This window comes from Talpa occidentalis, unplaced genomic scaffold (assembly GCF_014898055.3).
Source record: "Talpa occidentalis isolate TD23 unplaced genomic scaffold, MPIMG_talOcc4v2.1 talOcc4.15, whole genome shotgun sequence".
NCBI lineage: Eukaryota > Metazoa > Chordata > Mammalia > Eulipotyphla > Talpidae > Talpa > Talpa occidentalis.
The window spans coordinates 22,325,892-22,340,189 of NW_023601543.1; the positions used below are offsets into that span (position 1 = coordinate 22,325,892).

At 40.8% G+C, this 14,298-nt stretch overlaps 1 long non-coding RNA gene across 1 annotated transcript in view; it reads left to right on the forward strand.

Moving 5' to 3' along the window:
* The first annotated feature begins 11,966 nt into the window (after positions 1-11,966).
* The window catches only part of LOC129145861 (uncharacterized), a 58,063-nt gene continuing 55,731 nt past the window's right edge, over positions 11,967-14,298 (forward strand). The window contains exon 1 of the long non-coding RNA XR_008551979.1: positions 11,967-12,045. This is a non-coding gene — a long non-coding RNA (uncharacterized LOC129145861). The remainder of the gene's footprint in view (positions 12,046-14,298) is intronic.

The window sequence follows — 14,298 nt, forward strand, 5'->3', positions numbered from 1 at the left end:
GTCACAGTCACGGTTGCACTTCATTTCTTTGTTCTATTCTTAATCTACTTTAAATATTTTTAGCATTAACTACACTGTGTAAAGGATTCTAATGAAGAGTTAGGACCATTGTGCACTTGGTATCAAATTTTCTGACAAGATATGAATCCTCTTTAAATGGATCGGTTAAGAGGGAATGGTGCCTTTAAATCGTCATAGCAGGCTGACTAGTACCAAATTGAGGGCAAATTAGGTGAATCGCTATTATAAAAAATCCAATCTATCTATACTGGAGCACACATTTCCTCTTCAAAATCAGCGAGGCATTAGAGACACGAGCAAAAATGACTGGTGTTTTGATTGGGAGCCTGCTCAGTGATTTGGCGGGCCAGTAAGTGGAGTTGGGCTGGGTCTATACAATGTTGATTTCTCTGTTCTGTCCTGGGGAAAACAGAACTTCGGCCCTCTAGCCAGTATTTCTAGCTATTTCTAAAAGTTTGATACCAAGAAGGCAGTATTTTTGCTGAATGTTTTTATTTATTTTAGTTAGATGTTGGCGTCGTGTAGACTAAATTCTATTCACAATGAGAAAACTTTCTGTTCATCAGTTTCCTGTGGGATTTTCTGTGAACTCTGAATTTTGGTAGAAATATTCCATTGTTAAGAAAGTGCTGAAAATTCACTTTTGCTCCCTCTCATTCCATCCCATTCACATTAAAATGCAGAATGGCATATTATTCAAAAGGAAAGGCACATGCAAACCCAAGAAGGACCCATTTTGTGGTTTTAGGGGATTTATAGCACTCTAAAAAAGTGTACTCCCTCCCTGTCTTATTCGTCAGTCATAGCTTTGGGGGCTGTACTTCAGAATTTGACAGATTGACAGACTGCCTTTTTACCCCTTTCAAAAAGCACACACAGTAAAGTCCTAGGAGGCATTTTTTTTTTTTTAAGAAATTCCCACCCTGTGACTGTTATCTTGTCCTTGCTACTTTGTGTTGTCAAGTTCTTCCTCTTTGCCTATGAAAATCCCACCCATCACTTAGGGTCCAGTCCCTTGAATGCCCCCTTCTATGGGAAGCTTTCACTGACTATACCAAAAGCAGGAGATCTCATCTTGCTGTGAACTGGCATCTGGTGGACATTCAATCATTGGGCACTTGCCATGTAGAACCTGTACCAGAGTAATTTGGTTATGATTTAGCTGTCTTACTAGATAAATTCCCAAAGGACAGAGACTGTCTTAGACATCTTTATAGTCCGCCACAGAAATATACAGTGCCAAGCACATAGCTGGCCCTCAGAAAACCTTAATGGGATCAATTCATGAGTCACATGTGTTCAATGACAGTCGTTCAAGAAGAGAAATGACATCTTTGGGGTATTAGGCAAAGGTGGTGTTTGGAAAAAAATATAATTCATCCATTTAGGACTTCTGAGCAACCATGAATGAGTTTACAAAGCATAACTGAATTGAAAGGTTGACCTTGTTTTGGAAGAGCAAAGGAAACCTGGGTTTGGGGTAGAAAAATTTGTTAAGACTCAGTAAACCTTTATTGAGTGCAACTTTCATGCCAGGTACTGTGTCTACACTGGAGTCAACACATGAATAAGATAGATGCTCCCAGTCTGTTACATTGGAACTAGGGAAGGTGAGACATATCAAGTAATAAACAGAAGGAAAACCATTCTAGATTACTGACACCAGTTAGACATGGATGACAGCTAACATGAAAACAGATTCTTGAAGGCCCAATTTCCTCCCCTCTTGGTCCATGTTTTGGGGCTACTTCTGCTGATTCCAAGGGCACACTGAAGCAGGGCAGGAGTTGTCAACCAGTGATTGTATGGTGATACACAGATTGATCTTATCAGCAAAGTCAGTTTTGTTTTGTTTTTTTAACCTGCTATGCCTTGGTACCTCTCCCTGCCATCAAGTATAATGTCAAGAATATAGCTATGGGGACCTCCCTGGTGGCGCAAGGGGTTAAGCACAGCACTATGAAGCTATCCACAGGCTCTGCAGCACAAGTTCGATCCTCAGCCAGCCAGGGAGCTACCCATATGGCACAGCAGACCTCTCCTATCTCGCCCGCTGCACCCCTTAGCAGTGTATTTCAGTCAGTCTGCCTGTTCTGCTCCCCACTCTGTCTCTGGTGAATCCTCTCACCCCCCACACCTCTGGCTATACCCCAGTTCTTGTATGCATAAATAAATAAATCTTTAAAAAAAAAAAAAAGAATATAGCTACTACTCTCAAAGAATACAAAGGGCATTCTCATGACAGAGGAAGGTCAAAGAGGATAGTATCCAGAGCCTGTTTCTATTTCTGGCTTTGAAAGCTTCTATTGACCTATAAATATACATACAACCTGGGCCAGAGAGTTTCACATCCGTATGCACATCCACTCACATACACAACCCACATTCACATGTATCTTACACACCCTGACGCTTTGTGCATATGCAATATATGACACATACATTTGCTCACTAGAATGCCTTCAAATCAGCCACTGGCTGATTTGAGCCCACTGGCTCCTCCTGCTGTCTTCCCATGGAGTCTGGTGATAGGTTTTTTACGAAGTTGAGTCCAGTGGCTCACTTCCCGGCCTCCCCTCTGACTCCCCCTCCCATTGGCATCTTGTTTCTAAAAGATTTTGAAGTATCAGTTGTCCCCAGGATTCTCTTTCCTTGGGTCTGAACCAACTCATTCTGAGGAAGGTGAGATGCAATAACCTATTCCCTTCATTTTTTTAACATCGAGTGAGTTCCTTTTCACAAAGACTATTTTTTTTTCTTGTGATGGCAAATGTTTAAAAGGAACACAAGGACAAAGGAGATGCACTGGCAGTGGTTTGTGAGCATGCAGATTTCTACTGTTTATGCCCCATAGAGAACTGAGCCTCACGTCCCTGTTTAGTTTAGATTTTGAATTTTTGCTTTAGGGTTTTGGTTAAATGGCGATGACTGCATATGAAACTGACTGACAGCCTGATAGCTATTACTATAGGGAGCTTTCTATATGACTATCGGGGGCAATTCATCTAGGATCCAATTCTCTGGTTACAATAACTTTAATTAACAATAAGAGTCAGAAACTCTCTTTTATATAACTAGGATTTACTGCATGTTAGACTGGTAAACTTGACATGTTTTATGAGGATCAATAATGCAATATAGATGCTTGCTGTATTTCAAACTAAATGGAACAATATTAATTCAAACCATAAACAGCACTAAGGAAACTCAAATGTCAAAGTTTTGAAATGTGACATGAATCGAACAGAATCCCCCTCCTTCCTCTCTTTCCAAGCAGCATTTTAGCTATTTTTAATTAGAACTAGATAAATATAACTCTTATCTTTATAGACTAGGGATGTGGTTGACATTTTGCTAAACCTTTTTTAAAATACAAGGCTTATTAATAAGTTATGTTAATTGTTGGAAAAGAAGAAATTAAATGCTCAGACTTTGAGCTGACCTACTTTAGAGGTCCAAGTCGCAGTGAAAGTTAATGGAAAAGCCACCAGAATTGGAAAAACACGGGGCTTGTCGCAGTCTTGGTAATAGCCTGCGATGAGAATGAGAACGGAGGCGTCACCATGACAGGAGATTTTTGAGAAGTAATTATAGAACTAAAATAGCAATAAAGAGTCTCAGTAAAGAAAATCAATCATAGTTATATGGAGATCGCCAAATATGTCACCCTGGCAATGCTGCATTGTAGTGGGTGACAGCGGGTGGTTATTGCTGGACATCCACACCTGGCAGCTCACCTCATCGGAGGGTCAGAGCAGAAATCAGTTGTGTTACCACATCTTTGATAGGCCCGTCTGCCTGGCCTCTGTGTTTACTTGCTGTGAATCCAAATGCTGGCCATTAACTGCCAGCTCGGCCTGTTCATGGGAGAGATGAAGATTATGGTTGACCCGAGCAGTCACACCACAGGATGTTTACAATTTGGGCAGTGAGGGAAATGCAAAGTCTGCTGAGGTGTCATTTGTGGTGGCAGGCATGCTTAGTGAAAAGGAAGAGTGATGGTTCAGAAAATCAATCTCCCCAACATTTTGTGAGGTACTGATCGCCATTAAAAATTTTAAATCATGCCTTGTGATAAGCTTTTTCTCCTGTTTATATTTTCTCTTCTTCCTCAGACACTCAGTGTATAGAAACAGTGCCTTTGGATGAAATTTAATTTTTCACTTTGATTCTCTGAAGGCCAGAGAGCGTGCACAAGAGTATAAAATCTCTCCATGCTTTTCGGTAGTTTAAAAATGTATTGTTAGAGCATGTATAAAAGGCCTCATCCCCTCTTCTTCCTGTCATTCTTCATTCACCTGCTGTGGACTACTGAAAGATCTGAAGGAAAACATTCACTTAGTTTATAAATTTGATGCAATAAATTTGTGTGCTCTTTCAAATAAACTAGGGGGCCCCCCTGGTGGCACAAAGGCATTATGAAGCTATAGGCAGCCACTGCAGTATGAGTTTGATCCCCGGCCAGGAAGCTGACCCATGTGGTGCCATAGACCTCTCCTGTCTCACCCGCTGCTCCCCTTAGCAGTGTATTTCAGTCAATCCACCTGTTATGTTCCCCACTCTGTTTCTGGTGAATTCTCTTCCCCGCCCCCACAACTCTGGCCTACAGTCCAGCTCTTGTATGCATAAAAAATTTTTAAAAAGTAACTAGGTAATATAAAAAAGCAAAAACAAGAGGAAAAGAATGATCACCCTCAATAGGTAATCTAGAGAAAACCACTGCATGATGTACTCTGTATTTTTATGCAAATATATTTGTGTATAAAAATAGGCCATCATAAGTAATATACAGTCAATTAATATATAATCAATTAGATGTGATACATAACAAAATAAAGCTATAATGTACATGGCATTTGTATGTGCATATATAAATGTTTTGCTACCTTTTTTAAAGGACATGCCATTTTTATAACCGTTTTCTTAAATAATGAATACTGTTTTATTTTAATAATTAGGCTCATATAACCAAATAGTGTAGTTAGGGCATTTCTTGAGGCTGCAGGTTCTGTTCTTCCCACAGAGCCCAGCCAGTACAAGTGTACCAGATGCTTATCGCCAAGGGCTCTTCTTTTGAGGCTGGGATGCATTCTGAATACCTGGTGGCCGTGTTGTATTCATAGCTGAATTTTTGAATATTATTCCTGAATTTCACAGAAAATCTTAATGTACTCAAAAATGCCACACAGTAACCAAGCAAAAGCTTGCCATGTACTAAATATCCATGGGAAATGTGATGTGTAGCTTTCCCGAATAGACAAGGAGTTTGCAGGGTATTTAGTAGTCATGCCATAGATGCCAAGGAAGAGAGCTAACATTGGGCCTCCCCTGGTGGCACAGCGGTTGAGTGCTGGGCTGCAAAGCTGCCCGCAGCCTCTGCAGCGCAAGTTTGATCCCTGCCGCCTGGCAAGGGTCCCACATGGTGCGCAGACCTCTCCTGCCACCCACTGCTCCCCTCAGCACTGTGTTTCGTCAGTCTGCCTGTTCTGTTCCCCGCTCTGGCTCTGGTAAATTCTCTCACCCTTCTGCGCCTCTGACTGTACCCAGTGCTTGTATAAATAAATCTTTAAAAAAAAAGAGAGAGCTAACATTGCTGCTACTCAGTACGTGTGTTAATTAACACACGAATTGTGTGGTTTGCAGAGATTAACTGGAGTTGAGAAGCCTGTATCCCTAGTGAAAGATTCACAGAAGAGATACTATTTGACATAAGAGGAGATGGGAATAAGGAATTGATATGGGGTACTTGGGAAGCTGCAAGATTGGATTTCTTTTAGATTCATTCTCTGTTATTCCCTTGCTCTGTGAAGGATTCGACCCTTGCCAATTGCATTTCCTAGGCTTTCTTGCCAAACGGCGTCTGGTTAGATTTGACCGATAGGAGACACTAGTCAGAGATTGGAGGGCGGGAGACAGGGAGAAGCCCTGGTATCACCCACCTGCTTTAACAGGGCTCTGGCAGTGGCAGTGTCTCTTCTACGGCTCTGGTTTGTACTGCAAAACTCCAGGGTCCCAATTGCTCAGCGGGTCTTCCTTAAGGGATCCAGCTTCTTTTTTTAAAAAAAGATTTATTTATTATTTATACAAGCACTGGGTACAGTCAGAAGCGCGAGAGGGTGAGAGAATTCACCAGAGCCAGAGCGGGGAGCAGAGCAGGTAGACTGACAAAATTCACTGCTGAGGGGAGCAGCGGGCGGCAGGAGAGGTCTGCGCGCTATGTGGGACCCTCGCCTGGCGGCCGGGGATCAAACCCGTCATGCAAAGGCTGCGGGCAGCCTCACAACCCAGCTCTCAACCGAGCTCTCAACCACTGCACCATCGGGGAGGCCCGGGATCCAGCTTCTTGCTGGCAGCCTTGGCTCATGTTTCTCAAGCTCTGGTGAGGTTATCGCCTGCCTCTGACCCTTGGCCCTATGGGTGGTTGCAGTTGATTGTAGCTGCTAAGCTCTGGGTTGCCTTATCTCTCCCCCATTTGCTCTTTCTGTTCTGCTAACGCTGTTGTAACTTGTTTCCTGTATTAAGTACCCTCTGTTGACTTCAATGGTGTGCTTTTCCTGTGTTCCTGGCTGGGTCTTCACTGATGCATTCTGTATCAGGATGTGGAAAGCCTGGAAAGATCATTCCAGATTGGTGAATGATTGTTTTCTTACCCAAGTAGGCAAACTTGCCACATCCTAAGAACCTCTTCATGGGGAGAGAAGAACATATTTGGCTGCTGAAAGATCAGTGCTTCCCTCCCATAGATTTCATAGACCCTCTACAGTTTATCATTCGTAGCAACCATATGGAAGTGACTGGAACTTACTTTTCTCTTTACTTCACATATCAATAGGCAACCAGAAGAGAGATGGAAAAGGAACAAAATGGGGTGGAATTTAGCTTTTTGGTGACAACTCCTGTAATGGATTTACCTCAAACATCCATCTCCGCTGTTATGGACATAAATCTTAAATTTTCTTGTTTTTATTTTGTTCAGTTCCTGTGCTCTGGTCTTTACAGTCTAGGCTTCCCTTAAATTGGTTATACTTGGTTAGTTTTTCTTCTCAGTTCTTAGTTCAGTTAACATAGGGCTCATGGAAATGGGATGGACCTTGAAATTAGAGTACTCTCAAGCTGTGTGACCTTGGCGTGGAAACTTCTCTCGGCCTTTGTTTCATCTACAAACTGAAGATAATAGAAAATAGATTCATTTTTTTGCATTATATAAAATGGGTAATTCCCTAAACATTTTATAGCATTCATCAAACATGACTTCTTTCGCCTTTCTCTCTACTCCACGGTAGTGTCTCCACTCAGATGTTTTTAGGATTTTGTCCCAGAAGCCAGACTAACCAAGTTTGAATTCAAGCTCTGTCTCTTACCAGCTGTGAGACATAGGGCTAATTGCTCACCTGCTCTGTGCCTCGCTCAGTTTTTAATCTATAACAACTGGAATAATAACAGAACAATCACAGGTACTCTTAGGGTACTACAGGGTTTTTGTGAAATTTAAAGTTATACACTGTCTAGTAATGCCTGTTATAAAAAGTTTTCAGTAAATGTCGACTCCTTATTTATCTCCATAGGCATAGGATATGTTAATTTCCTAAGTTAAATTCCTTTTCTTCCTTATGGAATACTGATATATTAATAATTATAAGTGTAGCCTTCCTAAGCAAAACTAACTTTTCTGATTCTAAATTTCCTTTAAAAACAGGAATAATAGTACCTATTTTATAGTAATATTCATGAGGTACACTAAGGATATGTAAAGTACTTAGCAGTGTGTAGCTTGGTATTTTTCAGTGAAATTGAAATGGGTGCTGTGATTATTCATTTGATCAACAAATATTTTTCAGTACTTTCTATATACCTGGTACTGTTGTACATGATAGGGAAACAGAGGTAAACTGAATCACTATGATCTGACTAAATTTCTGCCATTATAGAAATCACAGATGTGGAGCTAATTGCTATAGGAAAATAGCCAGAAATAAGGTGGTCAGGTAAGAACCCCGTGAGGGCCTTGAATGCATATGACATTTCAAGTATGTTGTTGAAGTGACAAAGGGACTGGCTTGGCAGACCACACAAACTGACTATTTGTGCCAGGGATTCATTTGAAGCTGACAGTGGCAGATCATCAAAAAGACAGGAGGGTGTTCACTACAAATCGGCCAACTGCAGCATCATTTGGCAGGAAGCCTCATTGACAATTACCCAAGGTCAGTAGTGAGGCAAACAGATAATATCCTTTCTTTGTGAAAATCTGAGGAGATATTGGGTTGATTTCTTTCTTTTTTGCCTGTTCTGGAAAAACTGGTCCAAATATTTATATTTTTGAAATCTCATAAAGATAGTTATTGTCCTTTATTAGCCTCTAGAATGGGGACTAGATTGTTACCTAGTGGTTTCATGAAATGTGGGGATCTTTGTAGGATCTGATTTTATTCTATGCAGAAAGCATGTGGATAATGCTTTTATAAAGTAGTAATAGCTGGCAAATAAACATCTACATGTGGTAATGCTAGCTGGTGAGTGATCAACTTGAAGATACCTATTCCTTAATTCTAGCAATACTTGTATATTCAAGCTTACAAAGCAGCTGTACTACTTGTATCCTACTTTGGATTCCTGTAGTCACTGATTTCTGCCTTCCATTGGAGGGGCTAAATGTAGATTCGTCAAGTATATCTAAGAAATATCTACAGGAGCAGAAATAGTAAAACAGACACATACACAAATGCACACACAAAAAAACCCACTGAAAATTTAAATTAGTCTTGCATTTGATAGCCTCTCTGGGATTTTACAAGAAGAAAGTGCTGACAATTAGAGGAGAGTGACAATAAGAATAAATAATTATCTTATTCACATTCAGTAGAAACAGCTCAATTGAATCACTCTTTTATATCAAGTTTAACTACCATTCAGATAATGGACTTTGAGAACTAAGGTGTCACTAAAGTGCCATTCAAACTACTCATATCTCAGGTATTTAAAAATTCTTACAGAAAATCTCAGCATTTTATAGAACAAGAAAGAATGGTGACATTGAATTTGACATTTTAGCAAGTTAAGTAACAGGAATGCATTCACAGATGAACAGTGCAGCATGATATGATTCCATTGGATGGTGATATAAAGATATTCTTGTAGACAGCTAGACAATGAAATCTTGTAGCTAATTGGACTCTGGTTATTAAGAGGGGTTAAGAAGTGGGCACCAACTCTCAGGAGAGGACCTAGAAATAATTCCATTTTCAGTAACGAGTTGAACCATACTTACAGAATGCCTATGCCATGCCAGATATGGGACTAGACACTTGAGAGATATATGTCATGCCCTGTAAAAGCTCAACAATCAGAGGGAGAGGCAGGTAAATAATTTAATATATTTTTTTTTTTATTTTTTTATTTTTATTTTATTTTATTTTTTTTTTAATAGAGGCATGTTTTATTTATTTATTTATTTGTTTGTTCATTTGTTTTGTTTATACATGCACTGGGCACAGTCAGAAGCGCGGGAGGGTGAGAGAATTCACCAGAGCCAGAGCGGGGAGCAGAACAGGCAGAAGGACCGAAGTACACTGCTGAGGGGAGCAGCGGGTGGCAGGAGAGGTCTGCGCACCATGTGGGACCCTCCTCCGGTGGCCGGGGAGCAGCCGGGAATCGAACCGGCGCCGCAGAGGCTGCGGGCAGCTTCGCAACCCAGCGCTCTACCGCTGCGCCACCGGGGAGGCCCAATAATTTAATATATTAAGTCTTAGAAGAACAGAACAATGGGAATGCACAGGAGGGGAGCTAAGATAAAATTGTGGGAGGAATGGATGAGCCGCTATTAGCAAAGTAGAACATGAAAAGGAGATCCAAATTGCTGGAAGATTTGTTTTGCTATCTGGTTCCACAGTGATGCTTACAAGTGGAACTATACTCATTAGTGGTAACCTTTATCTGTACTCACAGTTTTCCCTGTACTCACATGTTACGCCAACCATTTCTCTTTCTGTAAATGAGCAAATCATTGTTTGCTTATACTGAAAGTTGATGCATTTTCTGCCGTAGTTTTTATTTTTTATATGTTTTATTTATTTTTGTGTAGAACTGAGGTGTAGGCCAGAGGTGTGGAAGGTGAGAAGATTCACCAGAAACAGAGTGGGGAGCAGAGCAGGTGGATTCACTGAAATACACTGCTGAGAGGAACAGTGGGCAAGACAGGAGAGTTTTGCCCCATATGTGGGTCAGGTTCCTGGCCAGGGATCAAACTCAGGCCTTAGTGGTGATAGCGCTGAGACTTAACCCCTAAGTCACCAGGGAGGCCCTATACATTGAGTTAAAAAATAAAATCTGGGGCCTCCCTGGTGGTGAAATGGGTTAAGCACCGCACTGTGAAGCAATCTGCAGCCTCTGCAGCACGAGTTCGATCCCCAGCCGGCCAGGGAGCAACCCACATGGCGCAGCAGACCTCTCCTGACTCGCCTGCTGCTCCTCTCAGCAGTGTATTTCAGTAGATCTGCCTGTTCTGCTCCCCACTCTCTCTGGTGAATCTTCTCACCCCCGCATCTCTGGCCTGTACCCCAGCTCTTGTATGCATAAATAAATAAATCTTTAAAATAAAATAAAATCTCTCTCCAAATGTGTGTGTGAGTGTAGTGCGCCCCCCCCCCCCTTTCCATGACCCTGCCTATTCTAACATATTTTGAAGACACTGTTTTTGTTGAATTTGTTGCTTGGCTCAAAGGTTAATGAAAACTTGTATAAGATTATATATGCATAGAATTAGTTTTTCCATGTAACTACCCAGGTGGATTACATCTTTTCATCAGTATTGATTGCATTAAATCCAGTGGCAATTGGTAAACACAGTTATTCAGTGATTTTAAGTAGGGCCTGAGTTACTACTTTGGGGAAATGATATAGTTTTCAGAAAAAAAGATTATTGGGATGGGGGTAAGAGCCAGAAAGTCAGTTGTCAGTCATAGAAGGTTTCTGAGACAGGAGTGTGGCAAGAAAAAGGAGGAAAAATCTAGGTCTGAGCTGGACTAGAGTGAGATTTCTTGCTGAGTCTTGAGAGTGTGGCTAAACCATGGGTCACAGAGTCAACTGCCTAAGGAGAGTGAGAGGTAAAGGGAGTGGAGCAAGCCAGGTGTAAGGAACAAAAAGGAGTGGTAAGGACTGGAAAGAAATGGACATCCTATTTCCTGTCTAAAGAGGGCTGCTTCTATTGAACAACAGTATATTGTTGTAATATGGAAAATGGGTCTAGTTTTGCCAGATCTCTGATACTGCATGAGAGGCTGAGAATTGCAATTTTAATGTGAAAGAAAACAATTCAAAAATAGGAACAATGAATTCAAAGAGTAAATTAAAATATGTATAGGTCATCACAAATCTGTTTCAGGGCTTTTTTTTTCTTTAAGATTTATTTATTTATCATACAAGAGCTGGGTACAGGCCAGAGACGCAGGGGGTGAGAGGATTCACCAGAGTGGGGAACAGAACAGGCAGACTGACCGAAATACACTGCTGAGGGGAGCAGCGGGTGAGACAGGAGATGTCTGCCTCACCATGTGGGTTGCTCCCTGGCCGGCTGGGGATCGAACCCGTGCTGCAGAGGCTGCGGACTGCCCTGTAGCAAGGTGTTCAACCCCTTGTGCCACCAGGGAGGCCCTTCAGGGCTTCTTTTGACTTGTCAGCCATAATTTTGCAAAACTGGTTCTGAAAAGCCTTAAATTTGTATTTACTAAAGGTCAGAAAGTAGGTGGTTGGGGTGTGTGGGGATATCTGCTCTGTATAGAGGACTGGGGAGTACAGGGCCTAAATAATGTCTAACAACCAGGGAGACTTACTAATCAAGGGATGCTGATACAGTACTCTCAGATTTGTCCAAACAGCCATTTCCTAATTGATTTTTAACTTCTCTAAGAATAAAAATGTTGTCTTGATATTCACAGCTTCGTGCACAGTACTCTCCATATACTACGTCTTCTGTAAAAGGATGAAAATGTTGAAGATGATGATGGTTTCTATCCCATAAAAATCAAGGTAAGTTATTTCATGTTTTAACTATCATGATTAAGAATGATGTATTTTCCATGTAGCATAAAACATTGCTGCTAATCTGTGAAATGATTTTGCCATTTAATGTTATTTTCAACAAAGCATTCATAAAATTCATGGCTGCAGCTGTTCTACATTACTATGTTCTCGAAAAATTTTTTTAACTAAAAGCCATCTCTCATTTTTTATAGTTAATGTTGGAGAAAGTAACAAATGATTAAGGTAATCAGAAATACATGAAGTTGGGAGAAGGCACATGTAAATATTTAGTGATATTTGAAGAGTAGTACTTAAATGATAATGCACTAACTCTATCATAATATTAGGGAAATTTATATTGTATGCCTGATCCACCTCATTTTCTGGAAAAATAAGTTCTTTGGTATGTCACATCTGTCACTTGACTTTCGAAGTCACCAATCTAAAATAGAAATGGGAATTATCCTTAGTTCCACTTTTCTCCTAAGCATTCGCTGATCTCTCTCTAGCCAAAAACTATTTTTTTCTTCTTTTTTATTAATTTTTTTATTTTTTATTTGTTCATTTTTAAACAACATTTGTTTGCCCCCACTCCCTCAGGTGTAGTCCCCATAGAGTCCTTCACCAATGCACCCGTGCACCATCACCACAGCCCCCTATACTCCTCCCTCCCTCCCTCTGATCCCTCTCCCGCCTCTTCCCCTGCAGGATGTCTCTGATATATAATTGTCTGTTTTTGCTTTGTTGTGTTTTGTACTGTTAATTATTTTACACTGATGTCTTATTTGGCTCCTCTATATTCCTGCTATAAGTGAAACCATCTGATATTTTTCCTTTTCCTTCTGGCTTATTTCACTGAGCATAATTCCTTCTAGTTTCATCCACGTTGCGGCGAATGGCATGAGTTTATCATTTTTGATTGCTGGATAATATTCCATTGTGTATATATGCTACATCTTCTTGATCTAGTCATCTATTTTTGGGCATTTGGATTGTTTCCGGGTGTTACCTATTGTAAATAGTGCTGCAATAAACATAGGGGTACAGGTGTTTTTTTGCATCAATGTTTTTGTGTCCTTTGGATAGATCCCTAGTAGTGGAATTGCCGGGTTGTATGGTAGCTCCATTTTTAGTAGGCTGAGGAACTTCCAGACAGCTTTCCATAGTGGTTGGACCAGTTTGCACTCCCACCAGCAATGTAGGAGAGTTCCTTTACCACATCTTTGCCAGCATTTTACCCAAAAACTAATTTAAGGACAGAAGGGCAGAAAGTGTAAATGTGCATGCTAAAGACAACTTATGTATTTTACAATATTGTCTAGGAATGACTGTTTGAGCAGCTCATTAAATCCAAAGGAGTGAATTTTCAATGGTGGCACTTCAGCTGAGGGAATTTTCATTAATGATTCCATTTACTAAATGTCTTCTATGTGTCAAACTTTGTAATAGGTGGTTTTACTATCAAGTATCAAACTATTGTCTGTAATATTCACTACAATCTGACAAGGAAAGTAAGATTAGCCCTACTTACAGATGGGGCAGCTGAGAGAGTTTTAAGTAACTTAGTGCAGTGACACAAATCTAGTTAAAGCTGGAATTAGTACCTGGGTCTGTTGCAAAGCTTATATTCTTAGCTTATACTGTAGTACACAACTCTCTCGCTCTTGCACGCGCTCTCGCACTGGCTCTCTCTCTCTCTCTCTCTCTCTCTGTCTCGTGCACGCGTGTGCATGCGCACACACATACACACAAAGGAAATAAGGACCCTGTATCCATGTCATGTTCTTACCCTCCAACCAATATAAAAGTTTCACCTTGGGAAGAGCATGTCATGCTACCAAAGTGCCCTCAGGTCCCAGTGTAAAAAAAGGAAAAACAAAACAAAACAAAAAAACCCTTGGTTTTCATTAACTTTGATTAGTTGACAATATATTAATAGTGCTACTGTTTTTAATGGAAGGATGGGATTGGTGGGTAAGAGCATTTAACCAATATCCTGGCCCAAAGGTGAAATGGTTCCCTTCAATTCACAGGTCTATTTATTGCAGCTTTCAGGTCAATACTACCACAATGCCACCCCCTCTTCTTTTGGGTTCCTAACTGCCCCCTGATACTGCTAAAGATGTCCACATTGGCTAAGCATATAAATATGACACTTGGTGAGATGCTGGCTTTCGTTGAAAAGTAGATTACAAATGATACTGAGGAGAAAGACTGTTGGCTTTGCCTCCATGTGTAGCTCACACATCAAGCTTGCTA